The 12,915-nt window shown below is 45.2% G+C and overlaps 1 protein-coding gene across 13 annotated transcripts in view; it reads left to right on the top strand.

The window, feature by feature from the left end:
* Positions 1-12,915, top strand: part of SIPA1L2 (signal induced proliferation associated 1 like 2) — a 213,397-nt gene that overhangs the window by 55,271 nt on the left and 145,211 nt on the right. For 8 of the 13 annotated variants that reach the window (XM_057308323.1, XM_057308326.1, XM_057308327.1 and 5 more), the window contains one exon: positions 12,820-12,893. The exons of the other annotated variants lie outside the window; for them this stretch is intronic. The gene's annotated coding sequence lies outside the window, so the exon portion shown is untranslated. The remainder of the gene's footprint in view (positions 1-12,819; positions 12,894-12,915) is intronic. 13 annotated transcript variants of the gene reach the window in all.

Genomic DNA, 12,915 nt, shown 5'->3' with positions numbered 1-12,915 from the left:
TGGTGGACCTGACTTGGCCTAAAAGCCTTTGTTGTTGTAAGCAGTGGTTTTCACCCTCCGCTACCCATCCGAATCGCCCAGGAAGGTTTAAAAAATACCAGTGCCAGATTTCTAAAACTGATACTTAGAAACTGAATTGCGACTCAATTTCCGTTGTCCGTATTTTTTAAAACTTCCCCGGCTGATTGTGACAGGCAGGGGAGGCGGAAAACGCTGCCTTACTGTAGGGGAGACCCAGAAGGGCCATATTCCATCGTTCCTGTAATGGCATTATCACCATCAGTCTTGTCTGTTGCAGTGAGGGATGGAGCCTCTTGAAAGTGGCTGTGAGTACTGTAGGATCTAGAATCGTGTGGAACCAGTGCCCCCTTGCCCCCGCCCGTCCCTCTCCCGTCTAGGCTGGAGTGGCTCAGTGGGTCCCGGGTGTTCAGACAGGTCAGGAGCCGGAGGGGGCGACTGCAGGGGCTTAGGTGCCGCCCACGAATATGTTTGGCATCCTTTGCCACCCCTTTGTCTATTGTTTGGCAGTTGAGTGTGTCGGAATTATCCCTCGGTGTGTTCTGCCTGCGGAACCATACATACTATTTTTAGGCACTAACCCACACAATAGGTTTATAAAAAGGCTTTTGAACCTTCTGAGGCTCTGCTGGATTTGGTCTGACAAGGGCTGAGTTACAAGTAGGCTCTCCCGCCTCACAGTTCAGGCATGTAGGATTTTTTTTGTTTTTTCTTTATAAAGAGTCTGAATAGCCTAAAAATATCGAGGTTTGGCGGTCTGTCAGGTGATGCTCTCCTGCAACGTCCCGGCTTTCCAGACACATCGCTTCGCAGGTGTTCATTAGATTGCTAATTTTTATTCGCTCTTCTTTTTTCTTTTAAAACGCTCTAAAGTGTGCATAGTTTATAGTGCTAGGGGGAAAGAACGAACATGTGAAGCATCTTCTTGTTCTTGAATCTCTACTCTCTGTCTAAAAAGATGCATTTTCCTCCATTGAGGGGATCTGCTTGCCCGGGTCTGCTTAACAAATGGGATTAAACAGATAAAACTAGTAGTAAATGTTAAACTTGTTTTTTAAAAATGGCCACCCGAACTTGCTGGGTTCTAATCCATTGTCGGAAATACGCATCACTCCATTAGGAGGCAGAAACATGAGTTTCCTAGCAGTCATAATGGAAAAACAATCTCTCCTTGTAAAATAATGTGATGCCCGTAGAGTGTCCACATAATAGACTGGATATTATTTATCATTCCTTTCCTCCTTTGTTGCATCTCCTGCCATTAAAATTCCATGATAGGCAGTGTACTAGAATCCCCGCTGTATAGCTTTGACTTTTTAGAGTACACGTCTTCATAAAGATCATACCCAAACTAATTTGCAACGAGGCAATTAGCCAAGTAAAGATTTTCTTTGGCAGTGCTTAGTGAGGGGATAGACTCTGAGCTATTGTAGATGACTTTTAGGATTGATACTGATGATTTCTTAACTCCTTCTTTATGCTGGTTACAAATTTATGACTCCTCTTGCTCTTGGAATCTGTGTCACTCTGTAGGACAGGCCTGGCCTGTCTTTTCAAGGGAAACATTTTGATTTTTCCAACTACATGTGGACTGTTTTCCCCATTTCTTCACTTCATTACCTCTCTCGGGTCCCACGCTCTCCAAACCCCTGTGGGGGTTTGTTGCTGATCTCGGGAGCTCATCCGTGTTCATGCCATAGTTATTCTCTTCGGGCGTCAGAGGGCAGCTGGAGCAGTGGGGACACTCCAGCTGCTTGGTTCTCTGGCCTCCCCTTCACCTCCAGCCCTGAAGGGGCTTGTCATTTCCAAACCTGCAGATCAGGAGCCACCAGAGCCCTCTGTTGAACTCTCTGTTCCCAGGCCCACTGCACGTGCTGCCTCGTGTCCCCTTCTCTCCTGCCCCTGGACTTTGAATCAGTAGGTTAAGGTGGAGACTAGTAAATGGAATTTTCATCAAGATCATTCTGATGCAGTCATCTGTGTTGCCCGTTGAATGTTTGGGGACCACCCGTGTAGTCCAAGCCTCGCTGTACAGGTGAGACATTCAAAGGCCAGCCAAGATGAGGAACTTCGCCAGGGTCACACCGGAAGATGTGCCAGTCAAAGATAGAAGACAGGGATCGCCTGCCTTTGTATGGTGGATATAGATGTAGCAGAAATGACCAGAAAGTTAACAGAGCTATTTACCCTGGACACACGTTAGTTCTCCGTTTCGTGTTATTGGAGACTCTGTGTGTTGTGTCTCTGTGACAGCGAGGAGCATAGGATGAATAGGTGACCTGTGTACTTACCTGATCTAGGACCAAACTCAAAGAAAATGAGTATGGGATCCCGTTTGAATTCTTGTATATTGAAAGAATTGTTAGTGTATGATTTTGGCATTGTTTTGGCCTCATGTTTGTGAGTTGATGTTCCGGTTAGCTTTGCCTGCTGATAATAATATCCGCAAGCTTGCTTGGCCACAGCAGCTACGGAACGGGGGCTACTCACCATCTGGCAAGGAAGTGCCTAAAACATACAGTCCTTGTTCTGATCACATGGTGACGGACGCATATTTGCACATCCATTTAAAATAAACAAAGCTGACTTCTTGAAATTTATCTGAAACCTTATTCTCTTTTCCACTGACAGACAGTTATTTGGAGTTGGGAAGATAATCTGTGAGAATAGGAGGTCATTGAGGGCATGTACCACAAAGGTCCAGGAACTCATTTTATCCGGCTGACTTTATCTTACTGACCTGGGGATTGTGGTCTGCCTCCCAGGGAGCTGGTCCGTGTAGGGAGTGGCTTTTATACATGTGCACAAATGTGTAATGATCATGGTGTGTTTGTCTGACAGGTGGTAGGTACTTAATTAATATTTGATGAACGAAAGTAATGCTTCAAAAAAGACTTCTTTTTATATCTATCAAAATTCTAGCTCAGGATCCTTCAGTTTTCTTGTTTACTTTTTTCTTCTTCATAAATATCTGGGCTCTACAGCCCAGGATCTTTAGTGGAATAATTTACATTTCTTATATCCCATCTTTTTATTTTGGCATTTTTCCAGTAATGATACCCCTCATGATTCTGTTCCCTTCGAGGTAATTATATCCACTTAGAAGCTTCCATTTCTTACTAGAACTTACCACCAACACAGCCTGGGTCTGAGGCCTACTTTGGGAGAGACTTGGCATCAAGATCCCGGGCCTCATCAGTGAGCCTCCTGAAGGCTGGAGGCCTCGCCCTGCCCCTGGCCTGGGCCTGCCTCCCCCAGTGCTGCTCCTTCTGCCCTCATCTGCCAGAGGCACAGGTGGTGGAGAACTGGGGGTTCTTCCTGCTGACCATGTTGACCAGGAAGCAGTGACACCCTTTCCATGAGGACAGAGCCATCCATGGAAAACCTTCCCGTTTCTGAGGGATTATGCCCTTTTAACAGGAGCTATGAATGAATACTCCCTTGCCAGATAGGCAGAAGATCTGCAAAGAAGACTCCAGATTAAATTTTGTATTTCCAAGGGTTTTTTTAAAGGCCACTGGGTAGAAGATTGACAGGGAAGAACAGCTTCTTTCAAATGTTATTTTTTGCTTAGAAATTACTGATGACCAGATTACCGATGCCTTATTAACTGCCCGGTTTGGGGATGTGATTTGGGGTCAGAGGTGGCCAAGTGATTCCATCCGAACAGTCTGGTGGGACAGCAGAATGGGATTGCTGGCTGCCGTGATGCCCGAGCGTCCCAAGTACTCTTGTTTTTGAGCTCAAACCAAGTTTCTTTGTTGCCAACACAGGGGTCATTTTGTTCTGATCTTCTGTGGGCCCTGAAAGGCCAACGATTTGGCGTGAAATGGAGATAAAGGGATGGGCAGGGATTAAAAGTCGTGAATGAATTCGGGGGCATCAGCAGGAAGGAAATTTGTTTCTAGATAGATTTGCTGACATGTAGGTATTACCCTCCCTGGATCCCAGAACTTTTATTGCCCTGGTAAACAGATAGAGTCAACTTATATCTCTATCAAATTAGCCTCCCCTGGAAGCATCACAGCTCACTCCGACAATCGAGCAATTTCCTGATTTAAAGTGGTAGACATAGATCTTCACTTACTGATAAATTGAGGATATTTATATTTATATCCAAAGGCTTCTTTGCATTGTAGGGTGTCAAAAGTAATATGTATCCTATATATAATATCTGGATAGAAAGAAGGAAATAAAATCACCCCAAGTACCAAAACCCAAAGATGAAAACTGACACCATCTTTTTTCTATGAATTAAATGTGTCTATATATCCACGTGTGGTTATATTATATAGTTGTGAACATCCTGTATATATATTTTAATATATATGTGTGTGTGTATATATATATATATAATCATATATATATATATAAGCATTCGGACATTGCACATCTCATTACCTCATGGTCTTTATAAACAGTGTTTTTATGCCAGAGCATTTAATGTGAATGAAGCTGGCACACTTCTTCTCAAGAACACAGACCTGCGCAAAAAGGGGTTGTACTTTTCGCTCGTGTAGTTCCCAGGCTTGGTGCCCTTGGCTGTGGAGCCGAAGGTGCCTGGTACCTGTTAGAATAACTGGAGCCAATTGAGTTTATGTCATTATTTGGCCATATTGAAAGCGTCCCTCCTATGTGCAGATGTGGAAGAAAGAATTGATTAAATGAGGCGCTGGTGCCCCGTGTAGAGCTCTGCATAATGAAAATAATTTACTCAGCCTGGCCGATTTCTGTCACAATCCCTGCTCTCCCATTGGCAGGCAGGAGGGCGGAAGCTGGGCCCTGGCTCCCTGCAGGTGTAGAGGGCTGGAGTCTGAGGTTGCTTGGGCACATTCAGACCCTCCCCTGCTTCGTATCCTCGAGATCACCCAACCACCAGTGGGATGAGGACGCTAAAGTGTGAAATTAACACATCAAGTGAATTTCTATCAGGGTAGCCTTGGGCTGGTTTTTGCAAATTAAATTTTGCAGAAATTAACCTCAGCCCTGCCAAGGCAGCGTTAACTTAGTACTGGTGAAGCCAAACTGTTTCTGTGACATTTCTATGCTGAGAGATAAGAGGTTAGTTTTACACAGGACAGGGAGTCTTGCTGAGTAAATTGTTGTCTGTTTGATAAACAAAACAAAACAAAACAAAACACAAACAAAAGAACTGTTGACCAGAAGCGATGTCCCTCAGTAAAACATGATTCATATAGAGGTTTGAAGAAAACATGCCTGAATACGTGGGATCGTGCATCGACCAGCGGGAATGCCAGCCAGCTCTTCAAAAGACTTTTATGGGTGACATTCATCACTTGGCATTCAGAAAAAAAAATTCTTTTTTCAGCATATGGAGATGAGCTCCATCTCTCAGACCTATAATCACAATAACCAAGCTCACTAACCTGAGCATGTAACAGGAGTGCCCACTTAGTAATTTACGGAAATAAATACAGTCATGGGGACCTCTTCTTAGTCCCCACTTTCTCTGCCTCGAGGTAGGCAGAGATCTGGAGGTTGCTTGGCATGTTCGCAATGGGAATGGGGAAGATTGATGAATGAACAGTCACTGGATTCAGGCAGAGATGTCATGAGAGAATATTCCTTGTTTAATGGCTAATTCCTTCTCTCTGGATGCCAACATTTACTCCGGAATTCTCCTTTTTCCACATCCCAAGTGCCTGACCAAAACTCTGTTTTCGAATTATATTTTGCCATTAATTAGGATACATACAGTCAGATCTTACAGGCCTTGGGGCTTCTTGCTCTTTAAAGTTTAAATCTCAGAGGGAGAGCTTCCCTTACTTCTCAGCTCTCCGGGGAAGTTTCATTGTACAAGATGAAAGCCCACAGCAACTGACTTTCCAGGTATGGTTGTGTTTGAACAGTGCCGTTAGGGCTTGTCACTTTTTCCAGTAAGGCTGTTGCTTTGTTTCGGCTTGCTCTCCATCCCAACATTGCTTTGTTGATATGGCTATAATAATTTATATAAAAATATTCCACCTAAAGATTTTAAATATATGACTTATCTGTTGGCAAGTCACACAGCGGTGTCATGCTGGTACGGGTGGTTGGCATTTAGCTGACTTTTTGTTTGTTTATGTTTTGTTTTGTTTTTGTATCTTCATGGAGCCTGGTACCTTGTTAGGCAGGGTGAGAGAATACGAAATTGAGTAGAGTTCTCTGATTTCTAGGTTCTCGGTCTAATGGGAGAGACGAGCATGTAGATAAGTAATGGGTGGCTCAGTCTTTGAAGTGTCTGCCTTCAGCTCAGATCATGATCTCAGGGTCCTGGGATTGAGCCCCACATCAGGATCCCTGCTCAGCACGGAGCCTGCTTCTCCCTCTGCTGCCGCCCTTGCCTGTGCATGTGCGTGCATGCTCTTTCTCTCTCTCAAATACATGTATGTGTGTATATAAAATCTTAAAAAAAAAAAAAAAGGTAAGTAATGGTAATGCTGGGTCCTGTCTGCCAGAACACAGGAGAGAGCAAGTGTTACGGCTTCCCCGAAGCAGTGAGAACCCACGGAAGACACAGTAGCCAGAGAAAAAAATGTACATGGGGACGATCCAGAAGTCCATAGTACCTTGGAGTTTTGGTTAACAAGAGGCCGGTGGCAGGGGATGGAAAGACTGGCCGAAGTCACCCTTTGGTAGGACCTGGTGTTCTGTGGGGCTGAGAGAGAAGATGGCGTGCGTCCAAAGAATTGTGTAGCCGCTTGACCAGAATCCGACAGCTGCTCCTGCTGCTTGTGGCTTCCAGGACTGAAGAGCTCCCTCCACTCTTCAAGCCCCTCGTGTCCACATTTCATGGGGAGACTGGCAACCAAATCCTCGGGTGTCTTATGTAAAATAGAATGCCTTCCTCGTGCAACAGGCATTTGGTGTGTTATGCCCTCCATTCATCCTGATTGTGGGAGATGGGAACGAGACCAGGTCCACAAACTTTTCCACTGTCACCTACCATGGATCTGACAGGCACTGTGCTATGTCAGCCTGCCATCTCCCTCCATCCCACTGGTTTATTGAGCTACCCTCTTTAGCATTTGTTCATCTTTGGCTGATGGAGCACGGGTGAAAATTTACCTTGGCCAAGCGTAGGATTTTCTCTCCGTTCTTGACTGCTGTTCCAGGGCTGTGGTTAAGTGTTGGCTTGTGTCTCTTTTGGACTTTCCAGTTTCCTCCTCCATCCCTCTGTTGAGATTTTGGTTATCTGTTTTGTAAAACATTGAGCGAAATGAACTTTTTTTTTTTTAAGAGTGTAGTTTAACTTTTTCTGGGTAAATCATCTTATCAGTTTTTTTGGCAGGCTTAGTCTGACCCTGATATTCATTAACTCGGAGGCCTTCAGTTTGTTGTTTAAGTGTTTGTTGAAGAAAGGATAGATAAGATGCCTCCTTTTACAAAGCAAAAGTTCAAAGTTTCTCAAGTGCCATCGAAAGACTTCTGACTTTATCTTGTTTCTGTCTCTGTTAGTTTCTCCTGGTCTGCAGACGTTACCTGTCTGGTTTCATGTGCCACTGAGAGCTGCCCCATTGTAGGATTCCATCCGCACCAGGGTCTGCAGCATCAGAACACACCTAGAGAATCGATTTTCGTCCTGGTGTATTCGACCTCACGGGGTGCTGCCTTGTCCCTGAAGGGAGGGAAGAAGAAACGTTTGGCAGTTCATTCTTTTAAAAACAGTGCGATGAATTATTTGGTTCTTTTTGCTTAAGCAACAGAGGTTCCACCCCCGTCCCCACCAAAAAGTCTGGGGCTCCAACAGATGATGTAGGTGTTTGGGGGTCTTGGAGGGCCTCGGGCTGCTAGCAAAACCCCCGATGATCGAGGTTCAGCTGAGTTCACTTTATCCCTCTGTTAGTTTTCAGAACAGGCGGGGATAGCCGCTTTAATGACAGTCTACACGTTGAACTCTCGAACAGCTCAGTGGATCCTGAATTCTTGGGGCAGACATTTCAGCCTGTGGACGCTCTTGCTATCTTTGGCTGGAATGTCGCCTCCAAGGAATCCTGCCCTAGCTGTTCGAGGGCTCTCACCAAGTTGAGGTGATCCTTGAGCTGTTGACAGTCTTCTGGGTAACTCTGGCTTCTCTCTACTTGAGAATGCTCTTCCAGGACATTCTAGCAGGATCCAGTTGCTAGGGAAGCAACTCTTTAGTTAATACCCTTGCGAGTTAACACCCTTGTGATGAATGGCTGTCCCCCACCCCGCCCCATACTTCTCTATACTGGAGAATTCCCAGAATGGTTTTGTTTAGAAATGTTTTTTTTGTCACTTTCTGGACAGACTATATAGAGTCTGCTCTCCCCTGCTGCTGTGTCCTTTTCATCTGTTCATTTATCTGGGATTTCCAAAGACGGAGTGGGGTGGTTGAGTCTTTTTTGAATCTGCGGAGTTTTCTGTGAAGCTGATGTCATAGTCTAGACCTTTATCCTTACATATGCAAATTATTAGATTACATTTAGCAGTTGGGGGCTTTGTCACTGTTGGCCTTGTCTTGGACTTGGTGAGAGGCTGTGTATGGCCGGACAATTTCAGGTTCTGTGGTCTCTGGTGTTTGGGCGTTTGGGCGAAGAGCACGTCTTCGGGAGTCCCGATGAGAAGGAGACCTGTCCTTGCTCGCCCACCTGGGGGTGTCACAGGTCCCAGTGGGATTCTGCTGTTCCAGGGTAGCGCTGGCTAGGCCGAGCATGTCATTGTGGGTCGAATTACCTGCACTCTCCTCCACAAATACCTGCTTGCCCACTCGGGCCTAAGTTACCTTGGAGATGAATTGTTGAGTCGGAAAGACTTCTGTTTGAGTTTGGGTACGGGGCTTACAACGCTGCAAGATAAATACGTCTCACTGGGTGATTTCAGTTGTTTGATAGGAGTGTGGTTCATTTTCTCAGTACTGCCGAGATTAGTGAGGTGATGTAAAGCCTAGAAGCTTCTCAGATGTTTGTGTTGTATCAGATTTTAAAGTAAAAGCCTCTGCCAGCGTGGGCTAATTAAGGTACATACATGTAATTCCTAGTTTAACGTACTTGCTTTTATTCCATAGGCAGTTATTTCAGGGAAGAGGGGACATTTGAGTTTTGCTAATCACCGACACGCACATGGGGGGTGCAGAACCTCTCGCTCAGACACTCATTGCTGGGAATTACTCCCTTATTGTTATTTTAATAAAAATAATTGAACCTTCTTTTAGCCCGTTTGATAAAATTAAACTGACGAACTCTATGGAATGCCTGGGAACAATACCCAGCTCGCCGGCGACAGCTGCAAGGCCAGGGGTGCCCACAAACATGGGCTAGACGCAGATCACAGTTCCAGAAGGAAAACACGCCCCCCGTGTGTCACAGCGTCGAGATGTGTGTGCATGACACACAGAGTGCTCTAGTTAACGTGAGTCATGGCTTCATTCTGCATTAGACCGGCGTTCTTGCAAAAGCAAACTGAAGGGAAATCTACACGGTATTTTGAGAGCGAAAAAGGGGGCTATTTTTAGGGAAGCATTGCGGGGAAAGAGATTTCCTTTTGAAGGTTTGGGTATTTGAGAGGTTGGATTAAAGTACGTTTGTTAAAAATAGAACTTCAAGTGTAAATATTTTATTTCCTTATATGATATTATTTTAGCATAGCTGTGCCCCGTCTCTTCCTGAGCGAGCCCCTCTCCTCTGGGTTGTGGACCTCTTGTCCTCGTACTGACGTCCCCAAGACAGTGTTGCTACTGATGTGCCCTGTCTCAAATCTAACTCCTAGATCTTTCCTACTTCTTTTCTCATTTCCTCGCATGGCTGCATTGAAATAATTTTAGCACTTGTTACTATAGATCTCTCAGAGGCACAGACAGGAGATCAAGAATGTGTCCATTTGGTCTTTAACAGTGATTGTATTGGAAAATAACTATTTTCTTAGAGGTGAAATGGAAAGCAATGTTGTGGGAAGACTTGTATGTCAGTCCTGCCTCCTCGAGTAGATGATAAGCTTCATGAAGTCAGGGCTCACGCGTTATGTATCTTTCCTCATGCACCATGCATCTTGCCAAGGAGTAAATGCTCAGTGAGTGCTTGAATGAAAGAATGAACACGGGTTACCACAAGGTGGGTTTTGCTGATGCTTTGTCTGTTGTTAAAAAGAAAATTTTGACCGATCGCTCCCTGATAGTTCTAGCTTCGTTGTGAATATACATGTGTATTCATACTCTAGGGATTTATAGTCCAGTTGAAGACAGGAAATACAAACTACAGAAGAGGTCTGTTTTTAAAATGAGTTTGATAGGTGAAGAAGGCTGAGACATATATTTTATAAGGGGGGGAATATGTTCATTAGCGGCCCAGAGGGGAAAGAGGACAGCGGACCCTTGAACAACACAGGTTTGAACTGCATGGGTCCACTTCTACACGGGATTTTTTTATATATACAGTTCTGTATTTCTCTTATGATTTTCTTCCTAACATTTTCTTTTCTCTAGCTTACTTTATTGTAAGAATACTGTATAGAATTCATATACAAAATATATGTTGATCAACTGTGTGTGTTATCAGTAAGGCTTCTGGTCAACGATAGACTATTAGCAGTTAAGTTTTGGGAGAGTCAGATGTTACACGGGGATTTTCGATTGTGGGGGGGTCAGCACCTGTAAACCCCCCAGTGTTGCTCAGGGGTCAGCTGTATAAATACAGTAGGTGGTGGAGTAGCTCCTCTGTCAAAATCTTGGGTGGGCTTCTTCTCCTTGGTGTCTGGCCGCCTCCCATGAGTAGCTGGACCTGAGACGGGGCCCACACGGTCGCGTCCATGGGAGTGGCCTGACACACAGGAATCTGCTTTCATCCCCCTGGTCCTGTCTCTTCCCTTCTTCGTTCTCCCCTTTTCTTCCCTAACACTGTATCTATCATGATGATCCACTCACTTATGCATTCGTTTATTCAACAAATCCTTACTGCTTACCTGTTTGGAGTCAGACACCAATTCCGTAAGTTAGCGAGAGCCACCCATCTCCCGGCTGCAACTCTGGTCCTCAAGAGGACAAGAAAGACATAAGTGCCATATATAAACGTATTGTTATCAATACTAATGGAAGCTCACATTTAATCACTGCCCACTCTTTGTTGGGCACTGGCTAAATCTAGTTTTTTTGTAAGTACTATAAATTGATATAAAAACGATATAAATGTACTTCATCTAAGTTAAACCTCTCTCTGACTTCAAAACCTGTTGTTTTCAAGATAAAGTTAAAATTTCCCCACGTGGCTTTTTAAGACTCAACACTTCAGCTAAATAACTAGTCTTTCCAGCTTTTGCTTTTAATGTTCACGATGAATCATTTGCTCCCGCCACACCCACTTATCCATCAGCCTCCACGGGCTCTGCACAGCCTGGAGCGCACTGCCCTTTCTCTCTTTGAAGATGGAGGGGAACCATTCTTTGAGGCCCTGCTCACATCTCACCCCCTCCCACTGGGACCTCTTTCCTCCTGGTGAATCCCTAACGCTCTTGCTGTGAGTACTCCTTGTTTATCGGCTTTGGCGTCCTGCCTTTGGTTTGCAGTTACTTTCCACATGCTCGCAGCGCATCTTCAGTTAGTTTGCTTTCCACCCCCAGTGCAGCCGGGAGCAGTAAACCCCACGTGGCACCCACACACCCTGGGCTCCTTCCAGTCCTTGAATGTGGAAGTTGTCGGGGACCTTAAGCTACCTGGTGTTGCAGATCGAACCTTTTCATCTTCGAGACGGAGAGAGAACTGGATCTGGGTCACAGAATAAAAACAGAACTTCTTCCAGGGGAAAATGAGAGAAGGCTGTGGTTTTGTGTTTGCACGTTTGGAGTACCCACATCTCAAGCACAGTCCCCCCATTATCTCCCTTAACCTTCCTGTCGATCCTACCGGTTGCCGTATAATCCCCTTCCTTTATCATCCCTCTGCAGATGAGGAAGCAGCTCAGGGATGCATGAGGGGTTTGTCCAAGGCCACCAGCTGGGAAATCGAGGGGTTCTCGTTCACGCTTTCCCCGAAGTCCTTGCTGTTCCCGCTCATCAGTGCGCGGTTTAGTTAGACTACTGCACTCAGTACTTTATTTTTATTTATCTTTAAAAGATTTTATTTATTTTTTTGAGATAGAGCGTGCGTGCGGGAGAGAGCATAAGCAGGGGGAGCAGCAGAGGGAGAGGGAGAAGCAGGCTCCCCGCTGAGCAGAGTGCCCATGCAGGGCTCGATCCCAGGACCCTGAGATCATGACCTGAGCAGAAGGCAGAAGCTTAATGGACTGAGCCACCCAGGCTCCCCTGTACTCAGTACTTTAAACTGGTACCTAGAGAATCGATTTGGCAATACCTCTTCCAGCTTGCCTTTTTTTTTTTCCTTTTCAGACTTGTATCAACATATTCGTGTTTGTGTTTAATTTGAAACACTTTGAAAGCAGTTTTTTCTTCACTGTTTGTCTGCGTGAACCCATGCACTTGTCCCGATTTTTTACCGTATTCGTTCCTGGTGGCGAGGGCTTTGCCAGCCCGGGGCTGTGCCGTCTGCATCGCGAAGCTGGTCCAGGGGTTGCCTGCCCTGACACGGGGCTGGCGGAGCCTCTGCTGCTCTGACGGTTTCTGATTGTCGCGGCAGCAACAACAGCCACAATTATTAATGCTCAGAAAGGCAGAATCAGCTGTTTTCCCCAAATGTGTTTCTGATTCGTGTTTAACTGCTTTTCTGCTTGCAAATGCTGCTGCCGTCAGGATTTTTCTCTTGCCTAAATGAAGGTGCCGCATAGATGGTTATGATTGGCAGTCCTGTTTGCATAAGTTAAAAGCCCTCCTCCTCATGTTGTCATTTCTGTACAGGTGTGAAAATCTAGAAGGTAAAGATACCAAGAGAACAGCGTAGTAATGAAGTCTGACTGGTGGCGGATGGCTGGGTAAGAACGTTCGTATTTAAAA

The sequence above is a fragment of the Ursus arctos genome, unplaced genomic scaffold (assembly GCF_023065955.2).
Source record: "Ursus arctos isolate Adak ecotype North America unplaced genomic scaffold, UrsArc2.0 scaffold_7, whole genome shotgun sequence".
NCBI lineage: Eukaryota > Metazoa > Chordata > Mammalia > Carnivora > Ursidae > Ursus > Ursus arctos.
The sequence above is the reverse complement of the archived record's forward strand: the minus strand, read 5'-3'. Positions and strand labels throughout refer to the sequence as shown.